The sequence below is a fragment of the Papio anubis genome, chromosome 11 (assembly GCF_008728515.1).
Source record: "Papio anubis isolate 15944 chromosome 11, Panubis1.0, whole genome shotgun sequence".
NCBI classification, from domain to species: domain Eukaryota; kingdom Metazoa; phylum Chordata; class Mammalia; order Primates; family Cercopithecidae; genus Papio; species Papio anubis.
The window spans coordinates 15,250,827-15,268,054 of NC_044986.1; positions in this window are offsets into that span (position 1 = coordinate 15,250,827).

Genomic DNA, 17,228 nt, shown 5'->3' on the forward strand with positions numbered 1-17,228 from the left:
AGGAGTTCACCATGTTGGCCAGGCTGGTCTCAAACTCCTTACTCAAGTGATCCATCCGCCTCAGCCTCCCAAAGTGCTGGGATTATGTGAGCCACCACACCCAGCCTGCAGTCTCTTCTTAGTGAGTCAATATTTCTGATGTAACATCAGTTATCATCATCGTCATCATGGTAAGAAAAGTTTAGAGGAGGGTTGTTGTTTACTTCCTCCCCAAGTGATTTTGTGTTTAATCAAAAACTGGGTTGGCTGAGGAGCATGTGGGGTGTGTGTGATATGTAAAACTGAGAACAACCCGCCCAGGACTTTCTCAGGGGTGATGGGGGGTTGGTGTTGAGGGAGGAAATAGAGAGTAACTATTCAATGGTTATAAAATTTCCCTTAGCACCATGAGTAAATTCTAGAGATCTGCAGAACAGCATTATGCCTGTAGTTAACAATACTGTATTAGACACTTAAAAATTTGTCAAGAGTGTAGATCTCATGCTAAATGTTATTACCACAATTTTTAAAAATGTAATTTAAAAAAGACTTTCTCCAGTATACCTGTCTCTGAGCCTGACTACAGTTACTTTTCAGAGAACAGTGCAGGTAACCTGAGGTCCAGTCTGAGGGCCACTGCCTCTAATGTTTAAAGCGTTTTCCTGTGTTATCCTGGGATCTGTCACATACTGTTTAGTGGTAGTTGTGACTTTTCCATATCTTATGATCTTGCCTTTCTGGTAAAAACTGTATAAAAATTACTGGTGTCCCAAAGATCACTGCACGTGTATTGTGCTGCGTTAAGGTCAAATCACATATATTGTATGACAATTTTCAGTAATAGAAAGTGAATAAATTTCCATGTGACTTTTTGGGCATAAAACACATATTTGAATTAAAATATAATGGCCATTGATTTCATAGTTCAATCTTTACATCGGCTATTTAAAATTCACTCATGCTTTTTGATCCCAGCCCTGACACTGGTGCTCACAGTGTCATCCCCAGGGCAGCAATGTTGACATCACCTGGAAACTTGTTAGAATACAAATTCTCAGGCCCTACCCAGACCTACTGAATCAGAAACGCTGAGGGTAGGACCCAAAAAGTCATTTTCACAAGCCCTCTCCAGGTGGATCAAATGCATATTCAGATTTGGGAACCATTGAGGTAGGGACCCTGTCCACTCTTTTCCCCCTTAGTTTAATGTAGTTTGGAGCATACTGTTCAGGTTTTTTTGTTTTTTTGTTTTTTGTTTTTGGCTTAATGTAACTTTCCTTGCCAATTTGTTTATAAACTGATTTTTTAAAAGTTTTTCGATGAATATATTTTAAAGAAAAACCTCTTGTATGATGAAACTTCATATAGGTAGAATGTTCATAAGATAAGTACAATGCACTATGCAGAGTAGATACATGATAATTATTGTTGATTATTGATACATGTTTTGTTTGTGCAATAAGATTTGGTACTGTGATTGAGAAGAAATAAATACACAATGGGCCTTAATGTAAAAGTGCCAGAATAGTCGTCCAATTGGTCTGACTTGACTATGCAAAGTTTGGTTAAGGAGGGCATCTTTCTCAACCTCACAGAGGCCAAAACTGAGGTAAAAGATACTAGTGTAGAAAAGGAAATCCAGAATGCAGCCACATAGGGAGTGTGAGAGAATAAAGTTTTCAATATATGCCTGAAATATATGCCTTAAGATAACAAATGAAGCCCACTTGTGACTTTAGGTGCAAGGTTTTATTTAATGCATACTTTTTGTTTTTTTTTTTTTGAGATGGAGTTTCACTCTGTCGCCCAGGCTGGAGTGCGATGGCGCGATCTCAGCTTACTGCAACCTCTACCTCCCGGGTTCAAACGATTCTCTTGCCTCAGCCTCCCAAATAGGTGGGATTACAGGCCTGTGCCACCAAAAATTGTGCCTGGCTAATTTTTGTATTTTTTGTAGAGGCAGGGTTTAACCACGTTGGCCAGGCTGGTCTTGAACTCAAGTGATCCACCTGCCTCAGCCTCCCATCAAATAACTTGTTTACTAAAAAGCTTATGTTCTTTTCACAGTCAAAACTGGGTTGAGATTTTGTTTCTAGGGAGATCTAGAATGAAATTGGAAAGTCTTGTTAGGTCTTGCATCAAATGTTAGAAACCCTAAATGATTAGAAAAAGATCATTATGCATTCAATTAAATAACGTAATTTAAAATAAGAGTGGGGTGAAAGAGAACATCCAATAGGGAGAGTATTTTACTGGTTTTTATTCCTCAGTGTACTAATGTCTGGAACATTGACACTGAATGAGTTCAAAGGTATCTAAACAAGGCAAAAGTTGTTGGGTTTGATTTGCTTTTGTGTTTGTTGCTTGTTTTAATCATGCAAAGCCTCAATGAAAACTTCAATGCCAAACATTAGATTAGCCTATGGTACAAACCTAGTATTAAGAAACTAGAGAGCACAGATAATTAAAACCACAGCTAATTTGGAATCCTCAATTTGAACCCATAGTTTCAACCTCTTTCAGCAAAATTTTGCTACTGATAATCTAAACAGTAACAAATTGATTAATGAGTTTCATCTCCTTTCCTAGATTTGCAGGCATTAATAAGGGGGAAAATGGCAGAGAAAACTGGGAGTTGGATGGAGAAGGGAAACAGTAGGCCTGGTTCACTGTGAAACTAGTTGTCGACCTCAGATTAATGCAGGTTATAAGAGACCATACAGGACAAATACCTCTTTTAAAGAAATAGTTCGTTTGTCATGAGCAGTTGACTGATCCAGTAGTTGCATTTAATGTTTTTGTGTTTACATTGAAGAATTTTTTTCATTAATGTACTGTTGTCGAACATCTTTCATGAATTATAAGCTGTAAAATATTTTAATCCTTGACTCATTTGTTTACCAAGCTATTCATTTAATGCTATATAATATGTAGCACTTGAGACCATCTGTTAGGAATATTTGAATAATACGCACACTGTGAAGATATGCGCAGCAAATAAAGCACAAAACACATGAAATATTCAGGAAGAGTTTGCGATGAAGACAATCCATGTATTTTAATTTTTAAAAATGTAGTCTGAAATCTAGCAGTAAGTCATTCCAAAAATGAAGCTCTCTTATTCTGGGCAAGTTGCTGTATTGAGATGGCATTAAGGTGTCATCCTAACTTTAAGTGAGCAGATTTTACATTAAAATATTGGAATTAATGCCAATTAGAATTGTGCTTCTAAGAACTCTTCATTAAATGGGACAAGGTATTGCAGAGTAACTGCAGCAGTCACATAGGAATCATAACAAGCATTCTGTTTTGTGAAGCAAACCAAAGAGGAAGGCTGTGATTAGGGGATGACTTGGGTGTCCTGGGGTCATCCTTGGAGGCAAGTATTTGAGGGGAGCACCAGGTTTCATTTGTAGTGTTGGAAATACTAAGTTTGGTGCAGTGATTGGGCTACAGAATTCAAGGTCTTAAAAGGTCCTTTAATCCCATTGGAGGCTGAGGCTACGTATTTCTTTATTCTGACTTGGTGGAGGGTCAAGAGGAGGTTAACATGTGCAGGTCCCCCAAAGCAAGGGACCTTCTGGCAGATCGAAAATTGAGGTTTCCTTAGTCAGCTGCATATAGACACCTGGATTCTTAAACCCATCCACCTCTCAGCCCTGACTGATTCTAAGGAGCCTCACTCACCGCTGGCAGGCTTGTTGTCCAGTGTTACACCACTTGATAAGCTGTAGCCTGTCACGATGCCTCCTGTGAGAATGGACCAGGATGGTGTATACATGGGACAAAATGTGTTTCCTGCTAGACCAAGGGGGGATGTCTGGCCAATTAGAGTTCCCAATCCTAGTATTCACTCTTTAGCAGTGGCTTCCCTAAGTGCTTTCAACTTTGCTGTTTTGATGCCCAAACCAGACCCCCTTGGAATTAAAAGCAGTCTGCTTTTTTAGTTTTTGTTACAGTCTCACAATAGCAGAGCGATGCCACTCGTGGGTGTCCCTCAAGCTCCCAGAGCACATCCCCTTGTTAAAAGCCATAAAAAGACCACAGCAGTGAACCATGCCTTAATTTCTGATGAGCTGTTCCATATATATCACTGTATTAGGATACTAGCATATTATTTCAACCTTTCATCGTCTTTACTCTTTCAACTATGTTACGGACTCCATAATATTTGTTATTCCTCGCTCTTGATGCCCACGGACTGGCCAATCATGTTATAAATGCCTTTCAGTTGTCTTTACACTTAGTTCTTATTTGTTGAGCAAATTGACGCATTAAATGGGCCTCACCTAAGTTACTCTTCAGTTTCGTGTTTGGCATTCCCTAGTAACTAAATGGATTTCAGTGTGCATCTCTAAATGGTGAATATACTCCTACCTTTATTATCTTCACACTCATATTTCCCTTTGTCCTGACTCATTTATTTCATCATTTTAAGTTGTGTATATTTTTGTAAATCTCTCAAATCTCTTGTGGGATGGGGCATCTTATGGATAAATGTTTTAAATCTGGCATTGCATCCAATCCTGCTTATTCCGTTCCATCAAACTCGCATCTGATCTTTGTTGAACTCCAGCAAACTCCCTTGTGCATCGTTTGTCCTTGTTTCTGGGTCTAATAGTTATTTTTTAAAAATATGCTAAGAATTCCTTGAGCCTGTCGTCATTGTGGCCCCAGGATGGACACTTAGCATGGTGCCTGTAATATTGTTGGTACTCAATGAGTATTTGTTGTATAAGTGATCAAATTATTTTTATCAAGATCTATACGAAAATGTATTGTAAACAATGATGTTATCCTATAAACGAACCCCCTTTGAAGTGATTAAAAATAGGGGTTTTTAACAGGCAGTGGGAGTTGGCACTAGAGGACAAATGATTGCTGCAAAAAACATTGCAGAGTGAACTGGGAAAAAGCAAAAATAAATGTTCATCTCAAATCATAGGCAGTCTACCAAAATTTGATGAGTGCTTCATACTTCTTCATTCATTCCTTCATTTTAGTGAGGACTTGTCATATCCTCCTGCAGATATTTGTTTACTTGTTCATCTCTACGCATTCTGAGCAGAATATCTTTTTACTTCTGCTTCCCTACTGCTTATAGGTCACATGTCACATTCTAGGTCCTCAGTAATGCATGTTAGAGAAAGGAGTGGAGGCATGAGTTTAGAGGCTGATTCTTTGAAACACAGTGTAAGAAGAAAGTTTTATTTTTTTGTTGTATGTGATTTGGATGGAGCATGCTGAGATTTTAATTATCTGTACTTTAAAATATTGCGACCATGGTTATTATAAAACACTTTCCATTGTCCTTGATAAAGGGAGGAGTTCCCATTCTAATTTGATTTATATTTGTAATTAATGAGAAAGAAAGAAACCTTGAGTGGTCCCTAATTGAAACAGGGTGTACATTGATCCACTTTTGTTTAGGAGTCTTGTAGAAACTCTAGACATAAAAACAGTTTTCTTAATTGTATCATGATCCAAAAATAAATATATTATTTTGATGGGAACACTAAACAAGATAGGCTTTTCCACCCGAAGTCCTTTATTTAATATACATGTCTTTCATTAAACAGTCTAGAAGAATGAGTCCAGAATAAAACCTCAGTGCAGCATGCAGAGTTAGTTTCATCTTGAGTGTTAATGGATTGATCAACAGTTGCTGCTGTATTCTGGAAATTGATGAGACTTCATTTGGGCTCTCTCATTCATCCATGAATCCAGTCCACCAACCATCCATCCGTCCTTCCTTCCTTCTACTCAACAAATACATGTTGAAAATCTGCTATGTGCAAAACACTATTTTAAAACACTGCTGGTACAGAGTTGAACAGGATGTGCAAAAAGAAATCGTGCCGTGATTAATGATGTCTAGCAAGTGCTCATGAAGTTGATGCTTCCTCCCAGCCCATTTCTTTGAGGAGCAATTTTGAATCTTTCAAGGCCTGCTTAAGTTAAAATGACCAATTAAGTACTCGAGTTAATCATAGCAGCAGCAACTCACAGAACTTGAGTGTTATGTTCTGTGACGATGAAACTTCATATCATCTCACCAATGCTGATCTTAGAGGATGAGGTAATCTGGATGCACCCTGTAGCATGAAGAACTAATGATGAGCTCACATGAATTTTTTTCATAACTCTCTTAAGTTAACCCATGGGATTAATTTTGAAAAAAAAAAATGTAGGTGAAATATGGGAGATGTTTCTAAGCAAGATTGAAAGAATGATGAATTGTCTTCACTACAGGGACAATTCTTTAATAATTTAAGTAATAATGTAAATGGACTGTTGTGATCCTTTTCTGTATTGCGGAAAACTCACTTCCATTCTTCACTTGGAATTGTAGTCATATAATTTAGAAATGAAACATAAAGTACATTGTATTTAAGAAAGCTGCATCAATGTTTATGACACATGAATTCTTTGGAGAAAAATAAGTACCAAAATGCTAAATGGATGGAGAATTTTATGTAAGAGGACGTTTTCAGTAGCTTCTAAATTGAATAATACTAGCCGAAAATTTTTCATACCCAAAACCTAATGATGCCTAATTTAGCCTTTTTTAAATTGAGAACAATTACCTTCATAAGATGAAATACACTTCCCATCAAAAACAAACATTGAATCATGGGGAAAGATGTACTAATCAATAAAAAATCTTGAGGCAACTAAATGCTCTCTGGAAAAAATATAAATTCATATCCATACCTCAGTCATTCCACCAAAAGAGATTCAATATGGATTAAAAATGTAAACATAAAAATGACAAGTACCAAATAAAATGTTGGATTTTTTGTTGTTTTGTTTCTTAATAATCTCAGAAGAGAAGACCTGTCCATTCACATCATAAAACCTAAATTCTGTAGAGAAAAATATTGATATAGTTGACAATATGAAGTTTTTTAAATGTTTTATCAAAAAACTATAAACAAAGTCAAAGGCAAATGACAAAATGGGGAAAAGATTACAACACATATGACAAACAAGGTCTTATTTTTCCATTATATCAAAAGCCTTCATGTACTAATAAAGAGACAAACCCTTAGGAAAATATTCAGAAGACAAAAAGGCAGAAAAAGAAAGCCAAATAACCTTACAAACATTTGCAGATTAGAAAAAACAAAGAAGATGCCACATTTCACTCATCAATCATGTTAATACACAGCTTTGCCTGGAGATAGGGATGTGGACATTCTTAATACATCATTTGGAATGTAAATTGAGACAAGCTCTTCGGAGGGCAATTTTACAAGTTTAAGTGCATACTTTTGACGCAGCAATTTTATTCTAGGAATTTGACTTACAAGTATTTGGGACATGTATACAAACATATACTTGCAGCATTGTTGATAATAAAAAATTGGAAATAATCAACTAGTCCAGCGGTTTTTGGTATCCAATTGAATACTATGCAGGAAGTAAAAAGCATGAGGTCTGTATTGCTGATGTGCCAAAATACCCAAGATACATTGTTAAGGGGGAAAGAAAAGTCAAAGAAAACTATGCGGAGAGCACTTCAGCAATTTACATATTAAAATATGTGGATGTATGGATGTGTTTGCTGGAACATTCCTGGAAGAATATGTAAGACCGATAGTGATTATCTGAAGAATAGGACTAGGTTTTTGCATAGGAGACAGATTAACTTTTCATAAACCTCTATGGTCTGTTCCAGTTTTTCATCATATGCATGTGCACTTTTTAGAATTAAAGATACATCTTTTGATCAATTTCAGGACTGTCTAGTTATTATCTGGTTTTAGGTTTTAGCCATTCTTCTGTATATAATTTGGTTCTGTATTTGGAAAATAATATGTATAGAGCCTCAAGTAAACCACTGCCCTGCAAAGGTGAGTGGTTCACCATCTGGTCAAGAACAGGAGTCAGGTTCCTCTATTTTCAGAACTGTCAACTTTCTCACTGGAACATCTGGCATCCAGAACCCCAGGGTGCACCCATCCAGCCCGGCACAGAATCCCTGCAAGCCAGGCTTTCCATGAAGACTGATGCTGCCTCTGCTGGAGAACCACAGTGCAAGGTGCTGCCCATCATTTTTTTTTTTAAAGTGATAAATTCCCTATGGAATTTAGTCCAGGAATTTCTTTTTAGATTTTTCTGTATGAGTTGAACAGTTCTAGAATTTGTGTTTTTTTACCAGATTTTTTCTTTGCCTGGAATCTTAGCATCAAATTCAGTGGTCAGTATATAACTGGGTGTTTAATAATTATTTTAATGATCTGGTTGTGATTAAAATATATTGTAAATCTTTTTGGGGAAGAAACGACAACATCAACATAAATTGTAAAGAAATGAACAAGCTTAATACTACTCTAATGAGGACCTTTTGTTATATAGATAAGACATATCCCTTTGAGGTATAACTTCCTTCTAGGAAAGGCAGTATCTCCTATGTTGTAATCTTGACCAAGATATTTAATTTTAATCTAATCACGAGAAAACAATCAGACAAATCCAGAATGTGCCACATTCTAGCCGATTGGGTTCAAAAACTTCAGTGTCATGAAAAACAAACAATGAACAAGGGATTGTTCCAAATTAAAATAGGCTAAAGAGACACACTGAATGCATTGCACAAATATTATTGGATTCTGCATTAAAAAAAAAAAAGGCCAGAAATATTTGGGGACAACTGAGAAAATGGAATATGAATTATAAAATAAAATTAATGTTAATTTTCCTAGGTGTGTTGATGGTTATATAGTAGGATGGCCTTATTAGGACTTGCATGTGAAAGTATTGAAGATTGGCTGGGCATGGTGGCTCACTCCTGTAATCCCAACACTTTGGGAGGCCAAGGTGGGTGGATCGCTTGAGCCCAGGAGTTCAAGACCAGCCTGGGCAACATGGAGAAACCCTATCTCTAAATAAATAAATAAATAAATAACAGAAAAAAAAAGTGTCGAGGAGTGAAGTGCTTTGATGTTTGCAACCTGCATTCAAATGGTTCAGGGGAAAAAGGCTATAGCTAGATAGTGAAAGTAAGTAGCAATAGCAAAATGTTAACAATGGGTGAATCTAACTGAAGGGTAGATGGGTAGAGAGTATTTTTCTTTCAATTCTGTAAGTTTGAAAATTTCAAAATGAAGAAATGGGAAGACAAGAAAAATCCCATTTGGCTTTCAAAAATATCGTTAGTAAATGATAGCAAAAAATTTTTTTGTTTTAAAAGACCTTTTAGGTTAGGCTCCTCTCCTTTCTGTTTCCCTTCCTAATTTGACTTTATCACTTGTTATACCCTGGTGAGGACATGCTCTTGGTTAACTGTCAGTATCGTGGGTTTTTCTTAGTTGATGTGACATCTCTGGACTACAGCAGGCTGCCCCCTCTGGCACCACCATCTCTGTGCTCTGGTTTCTGGAAGCCTCCTTGACCCGTCCCTTTACCCCATATCCTGGGGGGAGTATTCCATCAGGGGTCCCAGGTGGCTTGTTGACGCCACCTTTGCCCCTGACCCCCCCTTCGCTTTCACTCCCCAGGTGTCTCTGCTTTCAGGCTGCACCCCACCCCCAAGCCTTTGTCTACTTAAACTGAAGTGATGCCACCTGGCAAAATCTTCCTTCCTGGGCGGTTTTTTTTTTTTTTTTTTTTTTTTCCTTTTTCCCTTCTGGGGTTGTCAGGAGTTTCTTGTCAGCATCTTTGGCCTTTCCTGCCCTCTTTTTCCGTGAACTGGGTCTGTGATTTCCCCAGGTGTCCAGTTCTTAGATGTCATGTGAATTGCTGATGGCTTTTTCAGAAACAAGGAAGGCCCCATTGAGACTGCCCCATGCCTTTGTAGACAAAAATTCCAAACATAGGTGCCCTGGGAGGTGTTTTTCAGTCCTCTGCCCCTGCGCTCTCTAGCTGGAGCACGATCTGGGTTTGCATTCCCCAATTCCCTGCAGCCTATGTGCCCGGAAGGGGTGCTGTGGTCCTATCCTCAGCAGGGGCTGTCCCCGCTCCTTCCCATCACCCTTGCCTTTGACTCTTTCACTTTCACACTTTGAAAGTTGATGCCAAAATCTTTCCTGTCTTTCCACCAGAATCCCCAGAACCCTCCAAACAACTGCCAAATCAAATCCTAAAGTATTGAGGCCAATTTAGTGATTTATGCTCCTGGTCTGTTCAAGGAGGGAAGCAAAAACTCAGGGATCAGTTTTTACCTGGATTTCCCAGATTTGAGCTGTGATCTGTCCAATAGAGTTGGACTGTTAATACCGTGACCATAGTATAAAATAGAAATGAAAGCTGTCAAGCACTGGCAAATAGTGTGAACCAAGGAACAGTCTTGCTTCGGGCTAGAACGTGGCATCGACAACAGATTGCAGACATTCGTTAATACTCCAACAAATTAGCATGATACACAGAATACAGGCAACTAGATAGAATCGCACTACCTTCTTTTAAGTCTTGGGTATTCATCCCTAAAGTTTCCAAAATTTGAGAAGCAGAGATGAAGAAAGATAGATGGAGAACCAGTTGTACCACTGACCTACTTACTGATGAGTTTTGTAATTTTGTTCAAGTTACTAAATTTGCTTCTATTTTTTCTGTTCGTAAAATGAGGAAGTAGGTTGAGTGGAGGTGTCAGATTTGATCTCTACAGTCTCCCTCGGCCCTAAAACTTTATGATGATAAAATACAGTGGTCTGGGGTTTTACATTCTTCAATGTTTTTTAGAAAACGCCCTTTTAAACACTGAGAAGAGGTCTCTGTATTTTTTGCAGTTCTAGTAGTTTGGTTTTGAGCACAGTCAAACCTGATCTGAACCCAAAGCCAGGATAATATGAAAAGAACTGTGTGGAAATCAAAGACTGGCACATGGAAGACACCTGCAGAGTATCAACACTGAGGGTCTTCCTCATTGATCTCAATCTCGGAGGAGCCACTCCGCAAACACCCTGGACGCCTTTCGTGCGTCTACACTACAGAGCCATGTCTGGTGTCATCACCTATCACTAAGTGTTTGATGCTGATACCTTTGATCTGAGCCCGAATCCCCAAATCAAAGTGATCGTTTGTTTAATATTTGTCACACATCCGGAAATTCTAAAACCCCAAACAGAATAGAAGGCACACTATAACAAGGATTTTTCTTTCCAGCCAATTAAGGTCATTAAAGAACAGTTTCCCAATTTAAATACTTGCCTAAGCTTAGAATTACCGAGTTGCCCCAGCAACAGGTTACAAAAGGGCATACAAAATCATGGTGGAGAACAGAAAGAGAATGCAAGCGTGTAAGTAAAAGTATTCAAGTAATTCCTTTGACAACAACATAGTTTAATCTAAACAGAAGGCAGATTTAAAACATTGATCTAAGCAATGGGATGAATATTAAAGTTAGCTGGAGGGATATTTGTCAAGTTTTACTCTGGTTACTACAAGAATAGAGTTGAGAATTCTAGCCCTAGTGGACCCCTTTATAGAATAATACAACATATAATTTTGAAACAACATTCCCCACATTTTACTCCATGGTTTTATGTTCTCGGAGAGGGGCAACAATTTCCATTCTGCTCTCAGACGTAAAAGCATTGGGAACACTTCCACCTTCCCTCTGCCCCTCTGCCCCTTCCTCATCAGGAGGGGCGTGGCTTACCTGACTGGTGGGTTTGGGAAGGGAGGCAGCTTGTGCACAGGATGCTTGCATTTTGAGATGTCTGGGTCAGGGTTATTTAGTGAGCTTGGACAGGTGCAGGGGGACTGCTGGTGGTCAGAGCTGCCCATGACTGAGGGGTCAATCCCATCTAATTCAGGATGAAGGATCAAGAGGCATGCTGCAGCCATGTCTTCTAATTTAGTTTTATCTTCAATAAAGCTGACCGTTTGTGTCTCCAGTTGTCTGACTCCTGTGTGTCTCAGGTTGGGAAGAAACAGGTGTTACTTATTGTGGCCACTGTGACTCCGTAATAATAAGTCAATCAACGTTTACCTACAGGGAGCCAGACTCATCCCCAGGAACCAAGTCTATAAAGTGAGACTCGCTCCCCGTCTGGAGGAACTTGCAGTCTAGGATTATGAAATTCAATTTTATTCGTTTTAATTGTGAACAGTGTTCTGCCTCACTCTTCTTTTGATCTCTTTAGGTGTTATCATTCAGTCTTATAAATAACTAGCATTGCATTTCTAATATGAGTTATGGAAGAGCTATTTTGGTCACTTTGTATTACTGTAGGGCTTTAATAGCTCACATAAAACAAATTTGATTGTGTTTATATTTAAACCTTCTTAACAAGGGAAACAGAAGGATTAGATTCAGTAAAAACAGGAGCAACATTCTGAATGTGTTTAAACAAGTTTTCCCCACTGATAAATAGAATAAATAGTACCATTTTCAACTAGAAAAATAAGTGACTGCCAAAAAAAACCACACACACACACACACAGACGCATGCACGTACAACAACGAAAAAGTCACCAGTTCCCTTAAATAATTTGTGCAATCCTCAAGGCAAGTTACAACTGGGTCCTCTTAAAGAAATCAATCTTCTCTAGTAAATGACTCGTAAGACCATTTAAATCTATGAAGCTTTTCAGTAAATTTATTCAATTAAAAGGATTTTCAATATTTTGTGATGAAATGTATTCTGGGCACATTTTAAATTACATGTAATGTAATACACATTACACATATTAGCACATATTAAATTACATGTAATGTAGCACATATTAAATTACATGTAATGTTCTTGCCATGTCAGAAGAGAAAACAAAGCACACCACACCCCCGACAGCCACTCTGCAGAGGCTGCAGCCAATTCCTCAGCAATGGCCTTCCAGCCTTCAGGCAAGTCTCCCTGCAGAGGGATGGAAGTTCCTCGGGTACACTAATGCTGACAAGTTTACTTATCGTTCATGATCATCACTCCTGCTGCTTTAGGGGAAAATGTTTTGAGTACCTAAATGTTGGAGGATTACATTATGCCATACTCAAAAGGAAGAAAATAACCGCCTCTAAGGACAAGACAATGTCAATCAAGACTCCGAACTAATCCTATTATTCTCTTAGGAAAAGAGAGTCACTTCTCTTTGCCCAGAATGTATTTCAGCTCACATTGGGACTGTGACTTTTTCTGTCTTTAAAAAAGTCATTTGAGAGGATTCACTCTACAGACTATGCTTTGGATTTCTGTTTATGTGACTTTCATTTTGGGACTTGACAAAACACCGTACTACCAAGCATGTCTTTTATTTCCACTCAAGAAGTATAGTCTAGTGATTAGAAAACCGAAGGGGCCGGGCGCGGTGGCTCACGCCTGTAATCCCAGCACTTTGGGAGGCCGAGGTGAGCGGATCACAAGGTCAGGAGATCGAGATCATCCTGGCTAACACGGTGAAACCCTGACTCTACTAAAAATAGAAAAATTAGCCGGGCGTGATGGCGGGAGGCTGAGTCAGGAGAATGGCGTGAACCCGGGAGGTGGAGCTTGCAGTGAGCTCACTCCACTGCACTCCAGCCTGGGCCACAGAACCAGACTCCGTCTCAAAAAAAAAAAAAAAAAGAAAGAAAGAAAACTGAAGGAATACAACAAGAAGGAAGACGGTCCTCAACCCTTCCTCCTCGCCAGGAGTTGGAAGTCACAGAATTTTACAGGTAAGGTCTCAAAGCACCCACCGGGAGGAAAGATTTGGGCCTTGCCTTTTGGTGTGTGAGTCACCTATAAAATGGAGAGAATCACCTACCTTTCAGGTCTGAGGATGAACACAAATTGTTTTCGAAGTCTTCTGAGGTTTCAAGAAAAAGTATCGTGTTAATTCTGGAAGTACATCTTGGATTCTTAGAAAAATGAAATATCACTTTTCATTAGGCAGGAAAGAAGAAGAAAGCTGGACGATGCCAAGTATTGGTGGGGATATAGGAATGTAGGCGCCTTCCTACACTGCCGGTGAGATGGGAAAGCAGCGCTGTGTACAGTACGCATGTGCACCTTGTGGTCCAGCCATCCTGTATTTTGAGGTATAGCCCAGATGGATGCTTAGACAGGTTCCTAAAGGACTGGTACAAGTTTTTCATAGTAAGACCTGGAAGCAACTGGGGAGAGTGGGCAGGTAAAACACAGTCCAGGCATAGCCTGTAAACACACACAGAGACACATACACACACACACCTCTCCAGATAAAATGACTTGAAAAAAGTCCTGGCAAAAAAAAAAGGCAAAAAGTTGAATGAGATTTCTAGAATAGCACAGTTTATGTAAATTAACAATATTTGCATACAGAATGACAGTATGCATTTTACAAGGACATACAAACAAAAGATCCCAGTCAACTGGAATGGTTGCATATGGCAGGGCAGGCAGGTGATGGGAGTAGAAATGATGATAGAAGGAAATAAATAAAATGTAATTAGAAAGTACAAAAAAGGGAGCCATGCCGAGAACGATGCTAATAGTGTACTATGAATGTGGTAGGATGGATTCAAATCTCTACATTTCAAGTGCTGTCCCTTCCCCAAATGTATAATACACACACGCACACACACACACACACACACACACACAGAGAAGGTGTTGCAAGGTAGTGACACATGGGCCAAATCAGGCCCTCAGATATGTTTTGTTTGGTCTATGCAGTATGTAAAAGTAGTTTGAATTAGTTGCCAACACTTAAAATGCAGGTCTTCAGCTACTCTAAGAAGATCCAACAAGCTTGGGCTGAAGACAGCAATCCCCAGTTGTGCTTGGCGGTTTGCCCCATCCCTAAAGAGCCTGCAGTCTGCTGGTCACCATAGTCCTTATCCTTTCTGCCCTGATAAAGGAGGAGGGTAGGCTCACACTTTCCTTTGCACTGTGAGCTGAACTGGATTCTCCTCTTCCATTTCCCACCTGGCCCCTGATGGAATACTGCTTGATACAGAGGTCACCTGCCCTCTCTTATCTCTCATCCTCTCAGAAATTTGGTTCTACCAGATCAAGTGGTTAAGGAAAGTGGGTGGATTTGGCCTTTTGCTGAAATGGGAGAGGCAAGACAGAAGTGGGCTTGGGGCAAATTCAGAGCCCGCTTTCCACCATGACATGTTTCAGATGCCCATTACATATCCAGGTGGTGAAATTAAATGACAGCACTTATGTGAATGTGGAGTTCTAGGGAGAGGTCAGGGTTAGAGGATAAACAGTTGGGCAACATTGACATGAATGGTAAAGGTGTGGGACCAGATGAGCTCACTCAAAGTATGGAAATAGAGAAAAGAAGGAGGATTAATGAAAACAGGAGGGATTGAGAGGAGGAATGCGAACAAGATATGAAAATTTGGGAGAATTCCCAGACAGCATGCTTTTTTCTCGAGAGCAATAATCAGTCGGAGAGATCTCAAAAATGTGTCACTGATTGCAAAAGCATGCTGCAGAATGATGTGTAATATGGTAGTATTTCTGAGTATTGAAAATAATATACAAAACAATACAAGGTATCTTTTCATGAATGTATTAAGTCTGGATGGATGCATAGCCTCTTGAGAAAGACAGGAGAGCAGGGCTGGGGAGGGTAGCAACAGGGCTGTAACCATCTATAGTGTTATCTTTCATTTATATTGTTTTATTTTATTTTATTATTTAATTTTAAAATAATTTTAAAGTAAGTTTTAATTTTAAAATAATTTTATTTATATTATTTTAAAACATTTCAAAAAATGGCAATGAGCAATTTTAGTGAAAATGATGAAATTAGGAATATTGGAAATCTGTACAGTGCTTTGAATAGGGGAATTTGCACATAAAATATATGTAAACTCTTAATAGTATGTGTCATGGTTAATTTTATGTGTCAGCTTGGTTGGGTCACTGGGTGTCCGTGTATTTGGTCAAACATTATTCTGGCTGTGTCTGTGAGGGTGTTTCTGGGGCTGAGATAACATTCGAATCAGTACCCTGTGGAAAGCAGGTTGTCCTTCCTAATGTGAGTGGGCCTTAGCCAATTGATTAAAGACCTGAACAGAACAAAAAGTTGAGTAAGAGAAACTTTGCCTGCCTGGTCCTTGAGCTGGATCATTGATCATCTCCTGCCTTCAGACTGAAACTTACACTCTCTGCTCTCCTGGTTCTCGAGCCTTCAAACTCAGTCTGGAACTACACTGATAGGTCTCCTGAGATCCAGCTTGCCAACCTCAGATCTTGAGACTTCTTAGCCTCTGTAATCATGTGAGTCAATTCCTTATAATAAATCTCTTTTTCTCTATATGTGTATCTGATTAGTTCTGTTTCTCTGTAGAACCCTGCCTAAGACAGCATTTAATAGCAAAATTACCACTTTTGTTTTATTCTCAGCAAACTGAGCTGGGCTATTCAACATACCTTTGATTGCTGATGCAAGTCTTTTTTTTTTTTTTTTCCTTTTTCTCAAAAGCATTTGTATCAAAGGAATACATGCATATAATTTTAAATGTTTCAAATCACTGCAAGGCAAAAAATTAAAAATAATAGTCTCATGCCCTCCTTGCCCACTGCCCCACCCTGTTTTAGCTCTCCAGAAGCTTCATTCATTTCTTCTGATATTTATCTCCATTTTTCACATTTAAACTTACAGTGCACACTGTTGGATCGTCACTTTTAGACATTTGCCATTAACTTCCTATTGTGCAGGATGAGGTCAATTTTATCTTATACTTCCATTCTCCTCCCTCTCTGCCATTCTGAAAACACAGGGATACCACAATCGTAGATTAAATTCACTGTTAATGTTTTAATTAGTATTATTCTACAAATGTAGCTCATCATCTACTGAGCCAAGTAGAATACTAGGATTACAATGCCTTTTTTGTACTAACGTTTTGTTTTTCCCAGACTTAACCTTTCCTTCCTTCTTTCTTTTTATTTTCCTTTCTCTCTTTTTTTCTGGATTTACTTGCTTTTCTTTCTTAATTTTCTTGTGAGGCAGACTATTAGTTTCTGGAGCCCCATTTCTTGGGTTCAAAACCATCTCTGCCCCTTGCTAGCTGGGTCAGCTTGGGCAAGTTACTTCATGTTTCAGAGCCCCCATTTTTTCATCTATACAATGAGGTTGATGATGGCATGGCCTTACAGGATTGTGATGAGAATTAAATGAATTAACATAAGTGAAGCACATAGAAGAGTTGGGTCTTCTCTTTTTTAATCTGCTTTGATAATACTTGCCTTTAAGTGGAAGTTTAATGCATTAAAGGTTAATGTAATTATCGGTATGGTTAGAATTAGGCTTACCATTTTATTTGTTTTCTAATTGTCACCTCTCTTTTTCACTTCTGTTTCCCTGCTTCTGCCTTCTTTGGAATT